This window comes from Pyxicephalus adspersus, chromosome 3 (genome assembly GCF_032062135.1).
Source record: "Pyxicephalus adspersus chromosome 3, UCB_Pads_2.0, whole genome shotgun sequence".
Taxonomy (NCBI): Eukaryota; Metazoa; Chordata; class Amphibia; order Anura; family Pyxicephalidae; genus Pyxicephalus; species Pyxicephalus adspersus.
Window position 1 is genome coordinate 105,466,014 of NC_092860.1, and position 22,993 is coordinate 105,489,006.

The following is a 22,993-nucleotide window of genomic DNA, read 5'->3' on the forward strand; positions in this document are numbered from 1 at the left end:
TCTACACCACCTATTCCAAAAATTAGGTATAATGCTCATGAAAAAAAAAGTATTCACTGTGAAGTGGCTTTTTTGAAGTGGCTTTACACCAAATTAGGTGTGCTTCACATTTATTAATTGTATTCACTGCATTCACAGTGTCAAAAGATATTCTATTTTGTGTTTGAAAAGAAAAGATGTGTCTATGACATTTTTTATAAAAACAGACTTCAAGGGCCTTTTTAGTATTATATAAAGTTAATGTACAAGCCCAAATGGTTTGTTTTAGGAAACATTTCAGGAGAAAGTAACATTTTGGACACATTAAACTCACCTTAAAAAAATCAATTAAAAGTAGAATATGTTTTTGCAACAAATTCTGAAAATAAACTAAATTGAGGGTTTGTGGTTTTAAATATTTTCTTTGAAGTAATAACATTGTTTGTAATTGTATCTTTTGCTTTTGTTTGTTTCTTGCTTAGGGTGATTTTGATGTTTTTAAAAATAATACTATCATTGGATGTGGCACTATGGACTGATACAATTTACGGACCCATTTATAGCCTTTTCTAATTGTTTTTTTAGGTTACAAGAAACTGAATCTGTTTGTATGCATTAAAACATGTTATTATATGTTCTTAGACCGCCTACCTTCATAAAACAAACAGCTTACCGTAATAAACATATGTAAAAGTGCTGCCATGTTAACTCACATAGTTGCTCTCCTCTTGATGTTCTTTACACTGTCCAAGCCATACTGAGTCATTACTGCAAATGAAAATCCGGCACTCCTCAGGTCGTGAGGTTTGCAGGATTTTTGATAGTCAGCCTGTACTTTGGTTTATATTCAACTTTATATAGCTAACTCATTGGATTTGCGCACACTTTGAAAATACCATGCAATGTTATCTAACACTGTTAATATTTTGTGTACCCAAAAGTGCTTCCAGATTCACAGCTTTCAAATTTCTGGCTTTTACCCACACTGACACCGGACTCCATGCACAGGGAATCCCTCACATCACCCTGCTGGGCGTGTGCTGTGTGGGACCCGTGCAGACCACACCCATACTAACCCTGAGTACGTGCTGAATGGTCGGCCCCCACTCGTTTTCACCTTACCAAATCTGTCTGGCTTTGCAAAAAGTTTGGACACCCCTGCTCTAAACTGAATAATTTAGTTCTGTTTCTGTGCAGTAAACTCTATTTTATTGTGTTATTTTGAAAAACAGTTTCACAAATATTGTGCAACATAAACATTCGAAAGTAAATTTTTATAATATATTTTATAAATTCTCAAGGATCTCTGTTTTGCGTGTTTTTTTAGGGAAAATGTAATGCTAAAGAGGTTAATGTCTTCCAGCAGTTCAATTCAACTGAACTTGTCCACTATATTTTTTTTATTACTGTGATAAATCTAATTATATAGGTTTCTATACATAAAAGTGCTGGGTCTTGCAGCCTGGACTACATAGATGCCAATAGCCAAGGGCTGCTGTAACTAAAAGACACATCTAAAATGTTGAGCACAAAGTGATATCAACATTGCTGGCGGTGCTAAAGATGGCTCCCTGGTGGCACACATGCCATTGTATGAAAATCACTTTTTCATACAATGAAAGAAGGTATACATATATTTATGTCAAGAACAAAAGCAGAGGAGAGAGTCTGTAGAGAAGGTACCTGTGTCATTTGTGTAACACAAATGTTTTTGAATCTTAGTGCATAGCACCTTTAGTTTTCTGTCAGTCTGTGATGAAAATGCACAATGGACTTTATTCTGAGAATGTATAAAGCAAAGAATAAACAGCTGCTTCCAGATTAGCCTGGACAGAACTGGTCCTAGGCTTCCTGCGTGATTAGTGTTTGTTTCTGGCAAATTTCACTAAGATAATAATAACCCTTTCATTGTGTTAGTAAACGTTGCTACTGAGACTAAAATGCCATACAACAGTGTTACACAATCTGCCAAGATATTGTCTCAGGGTGACTCCTTGCCGATCTATAAATATTTCCCTTTTTCTGTATCACCAGTCTTTTCTTCTTCTGCTTCTCTTGTCTTTATATTCTATTATCCTCTCATACTAGCAAAATGTTTTAATGCTTTTTTGCCCAGTTTATTCTATGTCTCCTTTTTCACACACTTGTGCATACTCTTCCATTGGTTTTTAGGCATTTTAAAAACATTTATTGGTTAATATCTTGAATAGAACTCCATAGGAAGCAGTGAATGCAGAGTGTGTGCGTGTATATGTAGGAAGTTCAGCTTCTCCATCTCATGGGTCACACAAATTTATTTCTCTACCCCGGACTTTTATTCTATTGTCCTACATAAAGTTTCAGGCTGCCAGTCAGCCAGCTGATCATGGATGGCAGTCTGATACCTGAAAATAAACTTGGAAAAACTAAACAAAGCATCTTGACTTCTAAATCTCTCCCACAGCCACCAAGCATGTAGTCTTGGTGTTACCAATGATACCCCTACCTATCCCCAGAGACTACAAAAGTCTCAATATACATTCTTATTATCACTCAGCTCGATTACCGCAATTTTTTCATATCTTGTATTCCATGAACTAGATGTTAGGAGGCTCCCTCTGGATTTACAATCCCAGGCGATGCCTCACCGTAGGAGTCTATTCCGTCCGGCGGTTGCGCTCGCGGTAGCACTGGGGTTTCAGAATCAGTGCCCTGAGGGTTGCTGCATCCCTGTAGCTGGAAATTTTTCCTCTGCATCCTCTGCACTGAGGCTACACAGGGGAAGGGAATCGAGTTATGTGCAGCTGATTAGCTCAGTGGTTCCTGTTAATCCCATGCTATCATTGGCTGCTGGGGCTTTATAGCCTCTCTGCTCCCAGTCAGATGTGCCTGTTATAGCGTCTGCTGGGCTTAGCTGTGTTGGATTGATTTTTGAGTATTCTCTGTTACTGACCTGTGTCTGTTCCTGACAATCCGTTGAACTCTGCCTCTGCTTGTAACCCTGACTCTGTTTGTGCCTTTCCATTTGTACTTCGCTGGATGGACTGATTTCCAGTGTTTTTGACCTCGGTTTGTTTTTGGATTTCCTGACATTCTGAACTCTGCATTTGTGGGCTCTGTACTCTGTGCAATTGTTGGCGCCGGGTCAGCTGCCCGCCTATCTGCAGGCACCATCCCTTGCACACCAAGTCTTGGGGGCAACCGAGTGCTGGGAGACACAACCAGTCTCCCGTGGCTGAGCGGGGGCTGCTATAGGGGAAGATTGGGGGATTGGTGTCTGAGGAATACTGGTATTGTTCCGGGCCTTACACTAGATTCTTCCTTCTGCAATCCATCATAAATGCAGCAGGTACACCTGTCCATCATTCTCAACATTTCTCATTTTCTTTCCCTAAGGACCTGAAGAATTTATCCACTGAGGAGTGGAACTGGAAGTTCATCAGAAGAAGAGAAGGCTCAGAGACTGGGAACCCAAGGACAGGATCCCGCTGGTGCTAGAACTTTGGACTTGTACTTTCAGTAAAAAAACTCACTTTGGTGTAGAGATGCTTCTCTTATGGCTCATTGTAGATCCAAGGGGGCATATGAGGAGACTAAATATCAGCTACTATTTTGACCCTGAAAGACCGCTATGTATGTGAGCTGCTGTTGTATGAAACTCTGCTGCCTAACCCTCTCTCTATTTGATGAGATACAAAAAAAATCCCTAAAATGAAGATGCACAAGCCTTTGTGAGTTTTTTATGCCACATTACAAGGGGAGTAAAATTTGTTCACCCCTATGGGGGTGAGCACTACCATGTGTAATACGTTGGCTCTTTATAAATAAAAGATAATTTTAATACTGATAGTTGAACACTCCCTAAGAGACTAATTACATAACTAGGAGTCAAATTACATAACCAAGAGACTTTTAATACGACTATTTAAAAAATGTTTTTAATTTTTTCCTCCAAAGAGTACAGTTTTCAAAAAAGGCTCAAGGTCTTACAAACCTGTAAGTTAGTGATATAGACCTATCTGAATAAGAGTTTGCTCATTCATGTTGGGTCTTTGGATTCTGTGTGTGGATTGTTAAAGTAGTATGCTGTGGGTTGCCTCTTCTATAATGGGGGTGAAAGAACTGGTGAAGAAGAAAGATAATGTATTAGCTTACAAGAAGTGATGAGAACACTGCATTTCTGGCAAGATCAACAGTTATATTCTATATATGATGGAAATGAAAATGAATGCAGTCAGCACATCTAGAGGCGGTTAAGCTGCAATATATGAAATGTTTGTTCTTGGGCTTAGATATACTTTAAGCAAGGCACAGGAAGGAAACAGATATTTAATAGGCAAACATAGCCACCCCCATTACAAAATTTATCCATCATGCTCTGAACTAGGTTTTTGTTAAAATAACACATCATTTCACATGCATTTATGCATCTAAAAGAATGTAAAAATATATAGGTATAAAATAATAATATATTAAAAAATACTTTTAACAGGTATACCTACTCTTTAAAAACCCTTCCCTGACCAAGGATGTAATTAACTCCCAGTCATGGCTGCAGCTGGCACAGGTCTATCAGCCAATGATGACTGGTGTGGCTGTGAAGCCGCCTGATTCCTACAGCAGGTGTCTGAAGTCAACAGAAACCATGTCTTTCTGAATTCTTGTAACTGCTGATCCTGATTTGTCATAAGGTGTGCTTTTACCCCCTAGCCAGAATTTCAAAAATCACACAAAAAGGCAAGAAGCACCTAATAAACATTCATTAAAATGTCAAACTCTTCCAATACTTATTTCTGGTTTTGGGTGGAACAGCGAAGGGTCAATACCTATGTCAAGTCTGTGTCAGTATTGGGAACATTTTTGCTCACTCCCTATCCTGGTGACCTCTTGGGACAGGAAGTCTAATCTCCCTAGGAGCAAAATACCTAACCCCTCTCTGGTCTATCTAAGAATAGAAAATTCAAATTTTCTAACCAGAAGTAACTAAACATGTTGGCTTGATTTAGTTTATAAACAGAAAACCCTTTAAAAACCATTATTTTGTTTTTGAGTACTGACATATATTTATAGTATTACTTCTTCAAGGAATACACACAGATCAAAGTGGTCAGCAATGTGATTTTCTCCTTAGCAGCTTGAGGGTCCTGCTGCACTGCAGAAGTATGCCATACACAAGCAAACTTCCTAGAATGGAATGGTTCCCTCATGTATTTAAATAAATCAAATGTATGATGCAATGCTTTAAGTGATGAGATCCAAATATCTCCCAGATGGACAGCTGCATTCCTTACAAAACTCACTGATATGTACAGCGCCAAATGCAACCCAGCTGTTAAGAGTGTGTTAAATTGCTTAAAATTAGCTACATTATCTGTAAACTGTACTGTAGACGTATATATATACTGTACAATGTACTATTGTATGTTGCTGATATCTCATTAGATGACCTGTCGAAGAATTAACACATGTGGAATAAATTATGGCAATGACCATAAATCTGATATCATTAAGTTCTCTACAGCTTTTCATGTGACATAACAGAAGTTTTCTATCAATAAAATAGAATTTCCTTGTTCCTCCTGTTCACAGGCATTATGCTTGTAGATGTCCACTTCATTTTAATATTTCTGAGTACAAAAGCCCCACACATCCTACTGGTTAGATTTATGCATTGTAGTAAATCACAGAAAAGCTTGGTCCCATCCTTGTTCTGTTTATTTAATTTGTTACCACTATTGTCTGCCAGGAAAGTTAACATACACTCATAAATTGAACATTTCCTCTTCATGGCAGGCAAAAAATGTATGCAATGTCTTGTCCCTTTAAAGACCCTGCATTTACAGGAACCTACCAGCTGACCCTTCCAGAAATGAAAGCTGCTTCCAAACAAGTAGTGTTAGATTCTCCACTGATGGACTACAGAGTCACTTTCCCCCACTGTCTTACTATTTAATTAGTGGGAGATGTTCTGCAATTCAACAGGCATAACTAATAAAGCTGACAGCACTGCCTGGGATTTCAGTGCCACAGCTTTTTTTTTAGCTTACTGCAAGATGTTAGTAATTTGGTGGAATTTTGAAAGGATCAACAGGTATTTATTTATTTACAGAGTCATTAAATATGCAAAATATAGGGACGTGTGCATGTATGGTAGACATACTGTACACTGCATGAAGCCTAATTATCGTAAAATCTGAAATTGTGGTACATTTTTTATGAAGCAAAGTGGAAAAATATTCAGAATCACTAGCAAAATGACTTTTCCATGATTGCCTATCACTAGTGGTATGAATCACCATTTTTTCTCCTGATAAATATACAAGTCTAAATATGCTTGGAATGTGGATTGTTGGCAGGTAGGCTATCATTAGGTAGCTGCCTACTTCCCCTAAATTATAATTAAATACAAATACTCAAAGGCATTCTGACAGTAATTTACGATAATCTTATTTGCTACCTATTATTCTGTGTAGAAAGAGACATATATGAATTGTTAATGTGAGTGGAAAACTAATAAATATTGTGTATTTATGTAAATTGTCCCTAATGGACCTGGATACTAAAACTAAAGGTTTAAATAAATATAACTAATGTTAATTGCTTTGACATTGCTTAGTAATACCCAAAGTCTATATTAAGGGCTGCTATACCATTTGTTACCTCCCTGTTTAGAATGGTTGGTCATTTTGTCCTTGTGATCATTTTTTGGTCTTGGTCTGCTTCAATGTAGGGGCTAAAATAGTCAATGGACTAAATACTAGTGAGTATTGACTAGATCAGGGGACAGTTGACTGTATAGTGACATTGAAAATTTTGCCCAGAAATACTTTATGCAATACTTTTGTTCTTCAAACACACCAAAAATTAAATGTTTATAATTAAAGGGATCCTTCATGTAACATTATTTACTTTATTATAGGGATCATCAATCTTTTTGTAAATCACTGCTTATCTGCCAAAATAATGCTTGGCTGTATCTATTAAGGAACCTGGTGGTTGGGCTTGTTATGTAGCACACCAGAAGAAGTATTGAAGTAACTCCCAGGTACCTAAATATCTCAAGGTTAGTACTATTTTGAAAAGAGTAGGACTACTACAATATCAGAGCTGTCTTTAGTTGTATAGTGTTTGGGCAAAGTGAGAATAAAGAAGATAAATGCACTATTTTACATGTATTTGGGTATGTATGGTTTAGGTAAAGTCATGTCACCTGTTGTACAGGTATTCTGCTCTTCTATGAAATCACCACTAAATGATCATATTTGAACTATTTAATAGATTTGCATTTTGAGTTCCAGATCAGTCTTTACAGTGGCCACATGTCTACACCTAGTGTATAGGTTGATCTGCATGTTTTAGAACAGTGTTCACCAACCTTTTCTTACCTACGGACCACTAAATGCACAGACTCCGGACCGCGCATGCGTGGGAAGCCGTGTGTCACTCAAAGGGGAAGAAAATTCCCCCAGAGTGATGTCATAATGCCAGGTCCCGCCCACTCTCCCAACGCAGGTCTAAGCTTGCAATAGGAGAGTGGGCCAGTTGTGTCCAGAGACACAATCCGCCTACCACCCTGAGCCTGTGATCTGTACGGGGGACATGGCCAGAGCTGCAGACCACCAAAATTTTCTTGCAAACCACCGGTTGAGAACCCCTGTTTTAGAACTAATAGATGATGTTCATGGCAAAATGAACCTCAGATTTGTGCAGCTGTTGTTAAATGTAGGAATGAACCCATTTTCCTACATAATAGACTCATTTTACTTCAGATGGTAGCAATCTTTCCTAAGATTGAAAGAACATGGGCCAGATTGTTTTGTTTTGTAAATTGAAAGTACACGTGAACCCTAACTGAGTAGCTTTTGGTTTGCTAAGTGACTCTGTAATAAAAAGGATTGACTTTTTTTTAAATACTTGTTTTTTACCTTTTCCCTATCCTTTGTGGCATTTGTGTGCAACGCTGTTATCCTAAGTGTTCTTCTTGTACTAAAAAACTATGTAGTACCCAGCAAATGTAGTCTAACACAGTTGTTTACCTTTTACACTCCTTTCATGTAATTGTAAATGACATATCATGCACTTTATAGTTATGTAACCTTTGATTGAATTGTTTTATCAAACATAATAAATAAATTATTAATGAATAGTAAAATGAAGGCAGAGCCTCCACTCAGTTGTGTTGTGTGCAGTGCCTTATTCCTAGGTATGCCTTACCCATGGCAACATTTATTAGGATGGCAATGAAGGACAACAGTTAGTAGATATAATGGGATATAATGTTGTCATTCTGAACAGGAAGTATTTGAACAAGAACCTTTCATAGTAAGACCACACATTATTATTTCAATTAATGAAATGCTCTTTAGGTGTATCTAAACTGAAAACGTGCTTGCGATATGTAGTGGTTAAGGAAAAAAAACATGTTTTTTTTTATTGTTGTGTCCCAGTTTGGGGAATTCACCCCAATGACTAAATATCACCAGAAGAGAAAATAAGGAAAATCCACATTTTTACATTGTAAGCAGAACAGGAATGAACATACATTTTTTCCAATGAGCATACTTTGTCTGAGAGGGGATTTTCCCTATTTTGGTGAGGTTTCCTTTTATTTTCCATGGTGTCTGCATCACAATGAAAACCTACTGTATATACAGTACTGTACATGGAAACACCTAATAAGAATCACATAGCACACCAGGTCCAATTGCATTCTCTTTGCCTACTCAAACTTGTTGCATCCTCTGCCTCCCTTCTTTACGGTCCAATATTATTATTGCCTCTATTCTACTTTTCAATAATCTAGTCTATTATTACCCCCTACTTTCACTTTCCCCAATCAATCAATGAAACCTTCTCTCCTCTCATCAAAAAGAAAAATATTTTTAACTAATCCTTTCACTATCTTCCTCATGGTCTGTCCCTCCTGTTTTTCCCTGGCCTCCAATGTGAATTTACTGTCCCTTCTCCTATGTTGCCTAATTTCACCTTACCTTCTCTCTGGCTCTCTATTTCCCAATATCACATTGTACTGCATCCTCTTCCCCACTATCCCGTCTTGCTGCTTTTTCCTTCTCCAATTTACAAAATGACCTTCTCCTTGCTTTTTCCCTTAACTGCCCTCCGCAATTACATTCCATTGCCCGTCCCTTCTCTTATGCAGCATCAATACCATGTCTCTTTTCTCTCTTCCATATCAGGAAATAACCCCTCTACTCTCACTACAAACAAATAAAAATCATCAAAACCAAGGAACTAAAAACCATACTATATTCTTCTACAGCAAAAATATTTTTAATATGAATACAGACTCAACAAAATTCCAAACACTTAATAGTAAAAACTATTATGACTCCCTTCCACATTCATTCTAGGTAATTGTTTTCTAGAATATGCAATATACCACGAAAATTGTTAAATGCCTAAAATTATGGTTATCTGTAAGAGTGGTAAATATTTTTTTTACCATTATGAAGACATGTTATTCTGTAAACCAAACAGAGAGAACATGTGGAGCAGAAACCAAAGTGGGTTAATTATTCCCTCCAGCAACCCAAAATCAATAGACTCTTACCCTACAGCTACAGTCTCTCTTCATACTAGATCCCTATTTACTTTTATTAGTTCTACTTCATAATCAGAGATGCTTTTGCTCTTGAATGGCATGCTGACAGCTTTATAAATCCTGCCAGGATATGTCTAACTTCTAAACCTACAGAAGTGTTCACTGTTCCCTACTCTATGCCTTGAATACTTGAACACCATTTTAGCTTTGCTCTGTGGAGTCTCCTTTCTACATTGTTTTAGGATTAGTAGCTATTAATATCTTTGTAAATGGTAGATCATTGTAGTTGGACCTGTGTATGTTTTTGCAGGTGCTCAGCAGTATTCCAAAAATGTTTCGCATCAATGGTTTATACTTACCTTAAAGGTGTTCCTTACATCTTTGTTCCTTTTAAAGTCTCCTCTTGCCCTGTACAACCACTGGTATTTTTATAGTCCTCCAAAGGCCCTCAAAGGCGTCTGAAACTAGCTTCCTTGTCTTGCAAGAGCCCCCTTTCTATCTTTTACAAGAATAACGTTTCTTTTTAGACAAATTTAAGGCCCTTGTTTTTACCCAAATAGGGACATTGTGCTGTCTTTAGATCAATTCTACGATGGTAGGGGCCAATTATAAAGTTATGCTTAGATGGTATTTGGTACCCGATTGTATATCTAAATATCATCCTTCATCCTCCCCACTATGTTTTAGAGGTTGCTATTCCAGAGGCACAATGGAACACATATGGTGATTGTGCCCAATAGTGCAGATCTTCGGGTCAGAAATATTAAAATTTATAGACTCAGTACTGCATATTTAATTACAGAGCTCACTTGAGGAGGCCTTGTTTAGTAAATTGGACCAAGATCTACCCAAACCAGCCCAGAACTGGCTAAACTTATTCTATTGGCGGCCAGTATAACACTTCATGGAAGATGAATATTTTGGGGCGGTCTCAGACCCCGCCTAAAGTTTTAAAACCAAATAGAACTGACACTTTGTTTTGTGTTTTTGAATCCAAGCTTTGCCAAATTGAATTGTGTTATGGTAAACGTCAGGCTAACGTATTCCCTCAACAACACCCTAGATAAATTTGACCGAATCTGGGAACCCTGGATAATTTATAGGCCCAGCTAAATGGACAATATTTATTTTCATTCAGTTTGTGGTGTAAGTCTCCTCTCCTCAACTCCTTCCCTCCCTCATGTGTCCATCAGTCCTATCCATAACCTAAGGACAATGGGCTTGGTCAGAATAGATTGGGGCAGTCCCAGACCCAGCCTAAAGGTTTAAAACCAGATAGAACTGACACCTTGTTTTGTGTTTATGGTTATGTTAATGTTTTGTGAAATGTCAATTTTGCTTTACTACTTTTGTTCTTTTTCAATATTTGAATAAAGGGTTTGTAAGCCCACTTAGGAGCATGCTATGTGACACAATGATTGTTCTGTTACTTGATTCCCATGTTAAAATGGCCATGTTTCAAAATACTTTTACCCCACTCTTGTCAGAAAGCACCTTACTTTGTAACTCATTTGCACTAATCACTATATCAATCAAATCAAATGCACCAATCTTCAGTGCTCTGAAGAGTATTTACTGCTCATTTTACCAAGTTTTATTAAAAACGTGAGTTTGTGTGCAACCTTTCAATTTACAATGTGCACACAGAGTTGGATAAAAATTGCATTTTAATCTTAAAGCAATAGTTCAGAAAGTATGCCAATCCCTTCTATAAGCCATACATAGATTGCCTTCCAGTGGCTGTAGTGTGTTAGCTTTTTAAAGAAATCCAATAAAATAAAACTTTCCTAACCATTTCAAAACAATATTAAGGTAACAAGTTTTGGGAAATTGGTGGGTATTTGAATATGTCTTTGTGTGGATCATCGACAGATACCATGCTAATGGTATGAAAAATATGAACGTGAACAGACATAATGTAGATTCAAGTATTGTTACTAGTACAAATGAAATTGAAAATACAGGGATCAAACAATATATCTGTCTAGAAGAGTTCTTTGTGTCCTTCAGGAATTGTTTATTTTTGTGCTTTTTCTATATTAGTCCTAAAGTGGACCAAAAACTGATAGATAATGTAAGCTGCAATTGCTGAGTTTAATCCAGATAATACTAATTTAGATTTTTGAATTATTTTATTACAGTAGTTTTAGTCACACACCTAAATCCAGCATGCGGTTACCTGGGCCAGTGATTCTGAAAGTATTCAAGTTAGAGGATCAGAACACCAACCAGGAAATCAATACTACCCAGTGGGCAATTTATTAAAGCTATCCAACAATGGAGAAGATACACTTGCATCAGTTAACCTGGGTGATCCAGCAAACATGGAATGGATCTGGTACAGGATTGAAAACATTTTCTAACAAATAGCAATTGACTTTTAAGAAACCCATTCTGGATTTGCTCGATCACCCAGGTTCACCGATGAAAGTGTATCTTCTCTAACTTTGGAGAGCTTATTAAATCAGGTCCAATTTCTCTGTGAAAGGTTCCTTTAAATGTTTTTGTAATTTAAACTGTGTGTCTGTCTGTTAATTTTGTCACTGCTGCCTGAAAAAGTGTTACTTCATGGCCATACCCCCACTGGATGGACACATCATTCAAACAAGCAAGCTATATTTGTTTTGTTATATTTTTATATGCCTACAATGTAACTGCTGCAATTTATTTCTGAAAAGTTTCAATAAAACCTTTGAAATACAAACAAGGAAGCTACTTGGATAAGCTGTAAAACATCTTCAACAATACAGAATTAATTCAGCTGATTGTGACTAGCTACTGCTAGCCATACCATGATGTTGATAACTGTAAACCTTCAAAGACATTTAATTTACTAAATGCATAATAATTGATTCTGGTTGCCTAGAATTAGGAAAACCTAAGGGAATGCAACTACATTTGAAATGTTACATAGACTACCCATATACTGTATTTACACGGACTTGTATGGCTATACTGGTTAGTGAGTGACTTTTACAATTTTAGGGTGTTTTAACAGAAGTCTGATATTGAACAATTTTCAGATCAAAGCCAATTCCTAGTGCCCTTGATACATGCAAAAGGTTTTCTTACTCCTTGCTACTTGAAATCTTCTGGTTCTTGGTTCCTGAGATTTTAATGCCTGTCTAGTTTGACTTCCCCTTCTGTGCTCAGTCAATTATTTGTTAGCTTGTTGTTTCATATCTCTGATTTTCCTGCTCTATTTTCACCCTGCTATCCGGGTCTATTCCTCCCAGAGCACCCAGCCTCTCAGTGTGGAGTGTCTTGTCTATAGGTGAAGAATTGCGGGTAAGGATTGATGATTGACCAGGATCTAACAATGACTATTGCATTACAGGAGCTTTCAGAGAACACAAGCACTCCTGAATTATGATTCTCAGAATAATCCTTATACCGGTGGCATGTCTGAGCTTCTTTCCAGTGTGCCTTTTATATTAGTTTGGTCTCTGGCTAATCTCCCAATCCTGCTCTGGTTAACTATAAGGCACCCTTAGATTACCTTTTTTTGCTGTTTGTGGTTACTAAACATTTTTTGCCAACAATGGTCCTATCTCCTACCTAAAGATTTTCCAATCTTTTCTTAGCAGCAGGTCCCTGCTTGCCCTTAATGCATACCTAAATTCAACATTTTTACTTTACATAGAATGGAAGACAATCCTTCTAAATTTTTTTAAAACTGCAGACTTAATAGAAGCGCAGAGCCTCCTGGGATACCTATGCCATGCATCCCGGGAGGCTTTGGTTGCTTCAAGTGGCATCTTTTTCAGCAAAGGGGAAAGAGATGCCGATCTCATGCATGTACAGCCCCTTCACAGCGACTATCTCACCCGATCTCGCACCTGCGCAGCCTCTTTACAGCGGCTATGTCACCCGATCTCACACCTGCGCAGTGCAAGATAGGGTGACATAGCAAGAAGACTGGAAGAGAAGACAGAAGGGGAACCCCAGGACTATGTGGGACTGGATTGCAAGAAGGACTAGCATCATTGAGGGATCTGAGGGATTAAAGGTAAGTGTAATTTTTTTGTTTTTAGTTTAATTATGCTTTAAACAAGTAAGAATTTTAGATGCTCATTTTACCTTTCCAGTCACATAAAAAAGCTGTTATATTAACCTTCCTTATGGCCTGCTTCTTTTATCCTTGCTCTCTCTTAGCTCTGTAGACTTTATCAGAACATTTAAGAACATCTTTTGTTTACTAAATTCTCTTTTTAGTGGTTTGGCCTCCATCAGACTCTTTACATTTTATACTTACAAGAGTATTGGATGCCTTGGTGCTCCACAGTATTTTGTGATTCAGTCTTCTAACCTACCTCTGCAGGACACAGCACTGATAAAGGGTTCCAAATATGGCACTGCCATATGTGGCACGGAACAAAGAAATGTGAAACACCCAGATATGTTGAATGCTGACAAATCCCACAGTGGCTAAAGTACTGAAACAGAGAGAAGGTAGAAGGCTTGGTGAGGATAATAGCTTTTATGGCATTTAGCACCCAGGACCCCATCACTGAGAAGTAAATGCTAACAGATTGTGGCTGCTAATGGTTACCAGACTTTTTCTTCCTAAATACACCTGTTTATTCAATGGATTTTTTTTATTTAACAATGACAAAAATCACTAGTATGACAATAACAAGTGATTTATTAAAGCTCTCTAAGGCTGGCGAGGATACACAAGTTTGCTGGATTACCAGCTAGTAATGAATCCTTGAAATGATAGACATTTGGGTTTAAATGATTGTTCTCTTTGCTTTATACAATAAATAAACATGCTTCATTCAAACTACTACACTGAAATAAAACTTTGCCACTGATTCTATAACTTTTTAAATATGAACTTGAAGCTTTTTGTCCTACATACAGAAAAATGTTCAAAAGCAGACATATCTAATCTCGATTATCAATGTATAATAAGAGACATTTTCTTGGTACAGTTCAATTTTGTAATTTTATTTTTCCAGGAAGAGTTGGAACTAAAAGTGCTTTTATTTTTTTCAATATTATTTCCAAGTCAAAGATGAATTGTTGAAACATGTTAAAACGACTTACTGGAGGTCCAAGATTAGAATCCTATTTGCATTATTAATAATGGAAAAAGTCTAATTTTCCTTCTACAATATATGGCCTAAATTGTAGAAAATGAGTCATTTGAAATCATTAATGCTGCAGTGGCACTACTATGTTTTTTAATAGATTTCATTAGCTGCTGCAAATTGACATTAAACCAGTCACTTATTCTTAGACTTGTAAACACCTTTGATGTGGAGCAGAAATATCAGTACAAGAGGAGCTTCATTTATTAACATAAATCACAATAATGTGACATCAGGCATAAGTTAACTTCTTTATACTTGATTCCTATAGCACATTGGTGCTGATTTCTGGTTTTTTGGTAAATATGGGAGTTATTTAGACAGCACATCAAGGTTTTCTCAATGCCCCTGTACATTTTAGTTCCTATTGTTTTTACCCTTAAAATTAAATAACATAACATGATTTTCAGTAGTAGTTAGTTACATTTGAAGTGTACCTAACTCAAAACTTTTACTTTACATAGAACGGTAGACATCACTTCTATGTAAAGTAAAAATGTTGTGCAACAGGCCGCGGCGATCAAGACTTAATGGGAGCACAGAGACTGCCGGGATACCTACATCATGCATCCTGGGGGGTTCGGGCTGCTGCTTCTGCATTTTTCCTCCTAGGGGAAAGAGAAGCTGACCTCACGCCGCTTTTTTTTTTCCTCTTCACAGCGGCTACATCTCCCGATCTTGCACCTGTGCACTACGAGATTGGGTGATGAAGAAAAAAGACTGAAGAAGAGAATGAAGGAAAAGATAGAAGATGGCGGAGTATGTCACTTCCTTGTCGCTGGGACGAAGAGGAATTCCAGGACGAGGCAGGACCGGATCGTGGGAAGGACCAGCGCCATCGAGGGACCTGCCGAGTTAAAAGTAAGTGTAATTTTTTTGTTTTTAGTTTAGTTCTGCTTTAACTAATCTTGTTCTTGCAATGTAAAAGATGTTTTGCAGCTCTCCAGGCTGCAGGAGAGCTTGGAGGGCTGCAACATGTCTTCAAAATTACAAGAACAAGTTCAGCTGAATGTGCCTTACTACTAGATATAAAATCACCTTGGTAAATGTTAACCTTCCCAGACAACATAACAGGCTCTATTTGTAATTTATATATATAAACAAGTCATTGCTTTAATAGGAGACCTCTAAAAAAAAAACTGCCATAAAATTCATCACCAGCAAATTGATGGGGGAATAATTTAAAAATAAATCTCAACATGTTATATACAAATTTTTATATTTTAAGGCATTTTACACAAATACAGGTTAAAAAAATATTGTTCTAAATAAGCATTAGCCACAGAAAAAAAATTCAAATACACTGTGAAAACTTACCAAAACTCTACACACTGCTTGTATTTTCCTATAATTACAACAATAAAAGTGCGGTGTATTATTTTAGAGTGGTTGATTATTAAAGAACCTATAAATGGGAATTTAGAATGAAAAAAGGGGCTAGTCATCAATAATAATGCATCAATAAAGCACAAAGAAAAAAAACAAGAAAGGAAAAAGTCATATGAAAACACCCACAAATGGTTTCTGAACTCCCCAAGATAACTTGGGTTAGCCACACTATGTCATATTTACCTATAGAACTTCGTAATTGTATGAAAAAGATTTATTTACATTTAACGCCCCACTTCGCACTTTAAGTCTCTTGGGCAGTAGTGGACCTTTTTTAGAGTAATTAGATTGGCATAAAGACTTAGGAAAAATGTAAATATTAAAATAGATATGAATCTAGAAATATAAGAAATAGATATTATCTAGTGGGGAGAGCATAGTGTGAAGAACAGTTTTCAGGGAGAGCTTGAGGTGGGGTTTTCTCATCTTTAATCATGCTGTAAAATGCTAGACTAGATGTATTTAAGGATCTTCCTTTTTTTTTTTATTCAAGGCATCTAGAAGCTCTGAAATGCAGTTGAGGTAAGAAGTTTAAAAATCACTTTGGAATCCCTTCATAGATTTCATATTAACAAACTATACAGTTAGCATATTGAAATCTTCAAAGTGCAGGTAAAATGTAAATTTCTCCAACGATGTTCACAGACAGGTTATTTTTCATTTTATTGACTATGTCACAATTCCAGTAGGTTGAAGATTACATGCAGTTTTGTTTTAATATTTGGTAGCATTGCCTTTAAATTGTTTGACTGGAGCCAAACTTTGTGGGTAACCCTCTATAAGTTTCCTATATTAGTTTGGTGAAGTGCATTCTTCCAGATAGAACTCCTGGAACTGGGGTAAGTTCATACATCTTCTTTGCACATGCTTTGGCCAAAAAGCTCTGCCAACAAATTTTCATTCAGATTGAGGAAAGGGCTTTTTGATTTTGGATTTAAAATTGGTGTCATTGTCGATTTGAATGACCCGTTTGCAACTGAGCTTCAACATAGTGGGGCATGTGAGATGTTGCTGCAGTATATCAACATGTTCCTTTCCTCCTACTACCTATTACCTACCCAGTCAATTTCTGTCACAATTAAACAGTAAAATTGGATCTGGTCTAGGATTGAAAACATTTGCTAACAAATAGCAAATTACTTTTACGAAAATCATTCTGGGTTTGCTGGATCACCCGGGTTCACTGATGATCACAGTGTATCCTCTCCAGCCTTGGAGAGCTTTAATAAATCAGGCCCAATGGCCCAATATTCACAATAGAAGTTTTCCTGTGAAGCATTGTTTCTCTAAAAGTATTGATTGGTATTAATACATAGGGTGACTATTATCCCTAATGAAGTACTGATTATCTTATTGAAAGGTAAAATAACAAAACTGGCTTTTCCTGTAATTTTCATTTTTATTCTTCAACAAGATGTCCTCAGAGCTATAACCTGCACCATTCATTCCCATTTTATTCCTAATAGCACCTAACAATTTACTAATAGCACAGGTTGCCCTGGATCTGCCCCAGCCCTGCCGTACATGTCTGCAAAGGGCTAATACTAGGTCAAATTCAGATACTTATACTTACTGTAGTGACACTACATAGTATTCCTTTTTGCGGACAAAGACAAATAAGTACCAAAGACTAACACATAAAACCAAATACAAAGTTTTTTCTATATCATAAAGTAAAACCTTTGATTTTATTGATAAGTCAAATCATTACATAGATGGTTACTATTTAGTGTGCATTATAACTGTTAGTAGTTTCTTGGATAGTATGTCCCATAAATTGCAAGGATATGTAAGGATGGTTAAGTGGAAAATACATGATACAAAGCGTTGGCAAAATTACTGCTTTCAACACGTTTTGTGGATCTATATCCTCTGCTTCATCAGGGATGGGGACTGAAGTAAATTTACCCCAATTTACCCATACATAAAAGGATAAAAGGAACCACTGATTTCAATCACCCTTAGGGACACTCTGCACACCAAGTAAAGAAAATTTGCCTGATGTAGCTGGCCAGGTTGAAGATGCCCATCTACACAAGTGTTTTAGATATAAGGCAAAAAATAAAAAGGGAAAAGATGTTAGAAATGGGCAGATAAACATCATAAAGGTTGATCTACATTGCTATAAAGATTTAAAATACTCTATTATCCTGTGAGTTTCTTTAATAAAATCCACACAATTATATGGAGAAAATACAAACTCTACGTAACATATTATTAAAATATTATTACAGGACATCACCCAGACCCATAAGAATACCAATTAACCTGGGTACAATCCCCAGGTATTTACAATTTCTGAACAAGTGATTCTGAATATATATATATATATATATATATATATATATATATGTATATACACATTTTTCTTGGAAGTTCAAAGAAACCAAACTTTTAGGGCAGGTAATGGAAATTAAAAGAGAATGTGCAGCTTAACTTTGCCTGTCTTTAGTAGTGTACTAAAAGTCTGTTGAAGAACCACAGTGGTAAATTTTATTTATTTTACACATTTTAGAAAGCCCCAAATTTTTTTCACACTGACACAATAGTTTTTAGTAATTGACACCTGACACAGGAGATGTGGGGTCGAAACGGTTGAAACCAAAAACAAATATACATTTCACTGGAAGCTCCCATTTCCCTTAACTACCACCTATTACTGCCAATTATTGCCAACATATACCATGTCCTAGCCTGCTTACCAAAAAAAGTTTGTCACTTAACTGAATAGTGAAAGCTGACAGGGATGAAGGACAGACCAACAGAGGTACCTTCTCATACCTTCAACTGCTTCCTACAAAGTTCCAACACTTTTAAATGCTCTGGAGCTTACCTCTAAACCTGATTACACACATTTCTATTGGTCCATCACTATGATGATGTGCTTCACTGACCAATAGGAACATACAGAAGGTAGCCTGGGGCTCAGAAAATTCAGCAGATAAGGAAGTGCTGAAGCTTTACAAAGTCAGATTATCCACACGTTGTCCTGTGCCAGTTCTTACAATTTGCTAAACTACTGCACCTGAAACTGTTTTACTATACCCTTAATCCCTCCTCTTTAACCCTTTATTGTCTAAGGATATAAGGGTTATGGGTGGAAGTATTTTTACAGTTCTTCAGAAAAGTGTTGGCTACCCAAGAGCGATCATGAGTGATCACTCTCAGAATGGAGAGTGGCTGAAAGCCTACAACATAAAAATTGCCCAACCCTGGTTACCTCCGGTTCATAGTTGTCATTCACTGGCTAGGTTTCTAAGTTGTAAGAGCACAATAGGTGCTCAATTATCTTGAGCACAGAGGTGACAATCAAGGTCATGTGAACCCATGATGTCCCATCAAAGAGAACCTGACACGTTCACAATACTGCATAGGGGGCTACTCAGCCCTTGATCAATGACGTTGTTATTATTTGTTTTATTATTACGCAGTATTTATATAGCACCCAGTGCTGTACAAAGTCCATAGACACAGTGCTGTACAAAGTCCATAGTCATGTCACTAGCTGTCCCTCAAAGGGGCTCACAATCTACTGTCCCTATCCCAGTCATATGTCTTTAATACAGGCTAATGTCAATTTTGGGGGTTAGCCAATTTACCTAACGGCATGCTTTTTGGGGTGTGGGAGGAAACTGGAGTACCTGGAGGAAACCCACATAGGCACGGGGACAACCTACAAACTCCATGCAGTTAGTGTCCTGGCAGAGATTCCAACCTGGGACCCAGCACTGCAAAGGCCAGAGCACTAATCCCTGAGCCACTGTGCTGCCCAGATGTTGCATTAAATAAAAAGAAAAATGTTTTTAAAAATAAATCTTAAAAATAAAAATTAAAAATGTAAAACCCTCTACATAAATGCACACATACTGTATGTTATGGTGCGCCTTGGGAAACAGATTGCGTCTCCCAGCACTCGGTTGCCCCAGAACATACTGTGCAAGGAATGGTGTTTGGGGAATGGGCTGTCAGTAAGGCAGGATAACAGTACAAAAATACTAGGAAATCCAGAATACAAGCCAAGGTCAAAGGTGTAATCAGTCCATCAAGCAAGATACAAGGGAGTAGGCACAGGCAGAGTCAGGGTCACAAACAGAGGTCGGCCCAGGCTGAGTTCAAATCAGCAACAGGAAACACACTAAACTCTCCACACAGATTAGCACAGCTAGCACTACAACAGGCACAGAACACCGGACGTAGAGAGGCTATAATAATAATAATAATTTAGAGATAATATTTTACTTTATATAAAAATTTTACCCTTTTTTTTAAGTAAAAATGTTGGTGATAGGTCTGCTTTCCGTAATTCCTAAGTCTATAAATTGCATTTTAACATGTGTGCAAAAATAAAAAAAAGTCAGATAACTTCTAAAATACAATATTGTCCCATACATTGGTGTTTTCTTTAACCTTGTATATGTTATAAAAAGAATTCATGTAGTATCTTAGTATTTATAACTTTTACATTTAGAATAATTTTGTTATGCCAAATTTTGTAGATTGTATTTTAAAAGAGAACAACAAATCTCCATTCTCACTATTGCTGAATGTATATAGAGGATAACAAAATATTGCTGCCGTTGTTAGTAGCAAGAAAAAATACAATGAGGTACTACTCTGTCCCCAGCTATGTAAGATATTATATGAACAGGTGTTCTTTAGAATTTATAGAACAGAATTAAGTACAAAGAGCAATAGGTTATGGTCTTACATTAAAATTCAATTTACAGGTAAGTACAATAGTTTGATGATATTTACACCTCAGACCCTCCTCACCTACTGTTGGCTGTATATACACATTTACTTAATGATTTGGTGGTAACCAACTTCAAGCTTTAGTTTACTCTATATTGTAACACAGTAGTGCTCAGTATTTAACATTCATTTTTTTACTAATGACAAAATTCTGTAAGAATAATGAGCGACAAGCGCATGGCTTTCACATGTTTATGAATTTATCTTTGTAAAATCATTAAAATCCTTGGCAAGAGGTGCCCTGTCGTCCTTATTTACAAATAATTGCACATATGTTCTTTATGTATGTCAAATATAATATATTGCAACAATGCCCTCTATTGGTCAGTCACTGTTTTAGACTGTATCCTGCTCTATACTTCCAACAAGTTTTCACCAGAATGTAAATGAAAAAGGATGATGAAGTAATGCACAGAACATTGGGGATATGTAAACAGCAGCAACCTACAGAACGAAATTATTAATACTATTTTATTATATCTGACTACTGTCATCTGAAAGATTATTAGTTGCTATAGATTATTGAACTTGTTGTTTTGGTTCTACAGGTTGACATTCAAAAATCCGGCAACCTCCGGACCTGAGAAGTGCCAGTTTTTCGAAAAATCAGGATTTTTTACGGTTATATATGCTGTACATGTTTAACAGAAAATGTCTACCTGTACAGTCCTTTAAATGGATGCTGAATGCATAATGGGGCGATACAACAGCAAATAAATGAGAAGGAATGAGCAGGAAAGCACGTACAAGCAAGACCCAACAGCTGATTGTGGAGTACAGCGCCATCAAAACATAAACGGCACCTCCAGAAAACAGTGTAAATTTGAAAATGCTCTCCACAAACCATGCCAGAAATCTGAAGGAACCGCATTATCAATGGCCAGATTTTTGAATGCAAACCTGTATGAACTTAAAATTTATGCCTGATTATGTGTACTATTTTATTTTGGATACAAAACAACATAAAGATCAAATATCGTGCTCCATGCCTAGTGTAAATATTTATTAAAAGCCAGTCAACAAAACTGTCACTAAGTACATGACACAAATTACAATTAATCACATATAACTCACCATGGGACACTTATTACATTACATTTATTTATCTGTCTTCATGTATCCCACTTCGATCATGGCCTACTTTTACAAGATTTTTGATCTGCTGGATACTTTCCACCAATATGTACCGGGCTCAATTTTCATAATTATGCTCAATGTTACATAATTCAATAATGTTGTCATGCTATTTCTGAGATCTGCAAAATATAACTTTAAGATTAAGTTGTCCTGCCAAGAAGTTTATGTTCCCAAAGTATGGGTGCCCAAACGCAGCTGAATCCATAGAAGGACTGTACCACAAGTCTCATACATAAGTAAGAGTTTGGTAATATAGTACTGCCTTATGGATACTATTTTACCTAACTTTTGAAAGATCTAATTATCACACTGTCCAACATTTTGGAATCTCTTGTGATGACTAGAGTCTTGTGATGGTGATGACTAGAGTCAGGTTTGAGCAAAGAAATACCATTGATTAAAAGTGCTAATAGTCATCAGAATATACGCCTTGCATATCCAGCCAGACCAGGCAATACCACATTGCATGACGATGTACTATTAGCCAAAACCTAGAAAGAGAAAACAAAATCAAACAACCTGGAAAACCTAATCTGAAAGCTTTTGTTTCCCCAATCACAAGCCAGTACCAGAGGTGTCTGCAACTGTTCTTAATTAGAAATGTAATATCTGTGTAACTCATCTTTTTCTAAGGTCCATGGATTGCTTAAATAATGGTGAAGATGGTTACAGGTACGCCACACCATTTCTAACAGTTCTCCCCCTTTGCCTGTCCATGTGGACAGAAGGACTTATTTGATATTTAAAAAAAAAAAATTGTTTAGTGTGTTTGCATATTCAACCAAATAGAATAAATTAACCACCCTAGCGCTAAACCTGACCTTGGTTCGGGTTAAAAAAAATTACAATTATCGATAAACCCGAACTTTTCTCACTGTATTTTCGGGTTTATCGATCAGTTACCTGGTCCCGCTGCGATCATCCAGCGTCGTGTTCCAGCATCGTTCTCCAGCGTCGATCTCCAGCGTCGGGTGCCTTCTCCGAGAAGAAGAAGTCGGCCGGTGGAGAAGAAGAAGCTGGCCGGCTTCTTCTTCTCCGTCCGTAGCGTGTGCGTGTCCCTCGGCGATGACGTCGGCGCGTGTGCGGGAAATTTAAATTG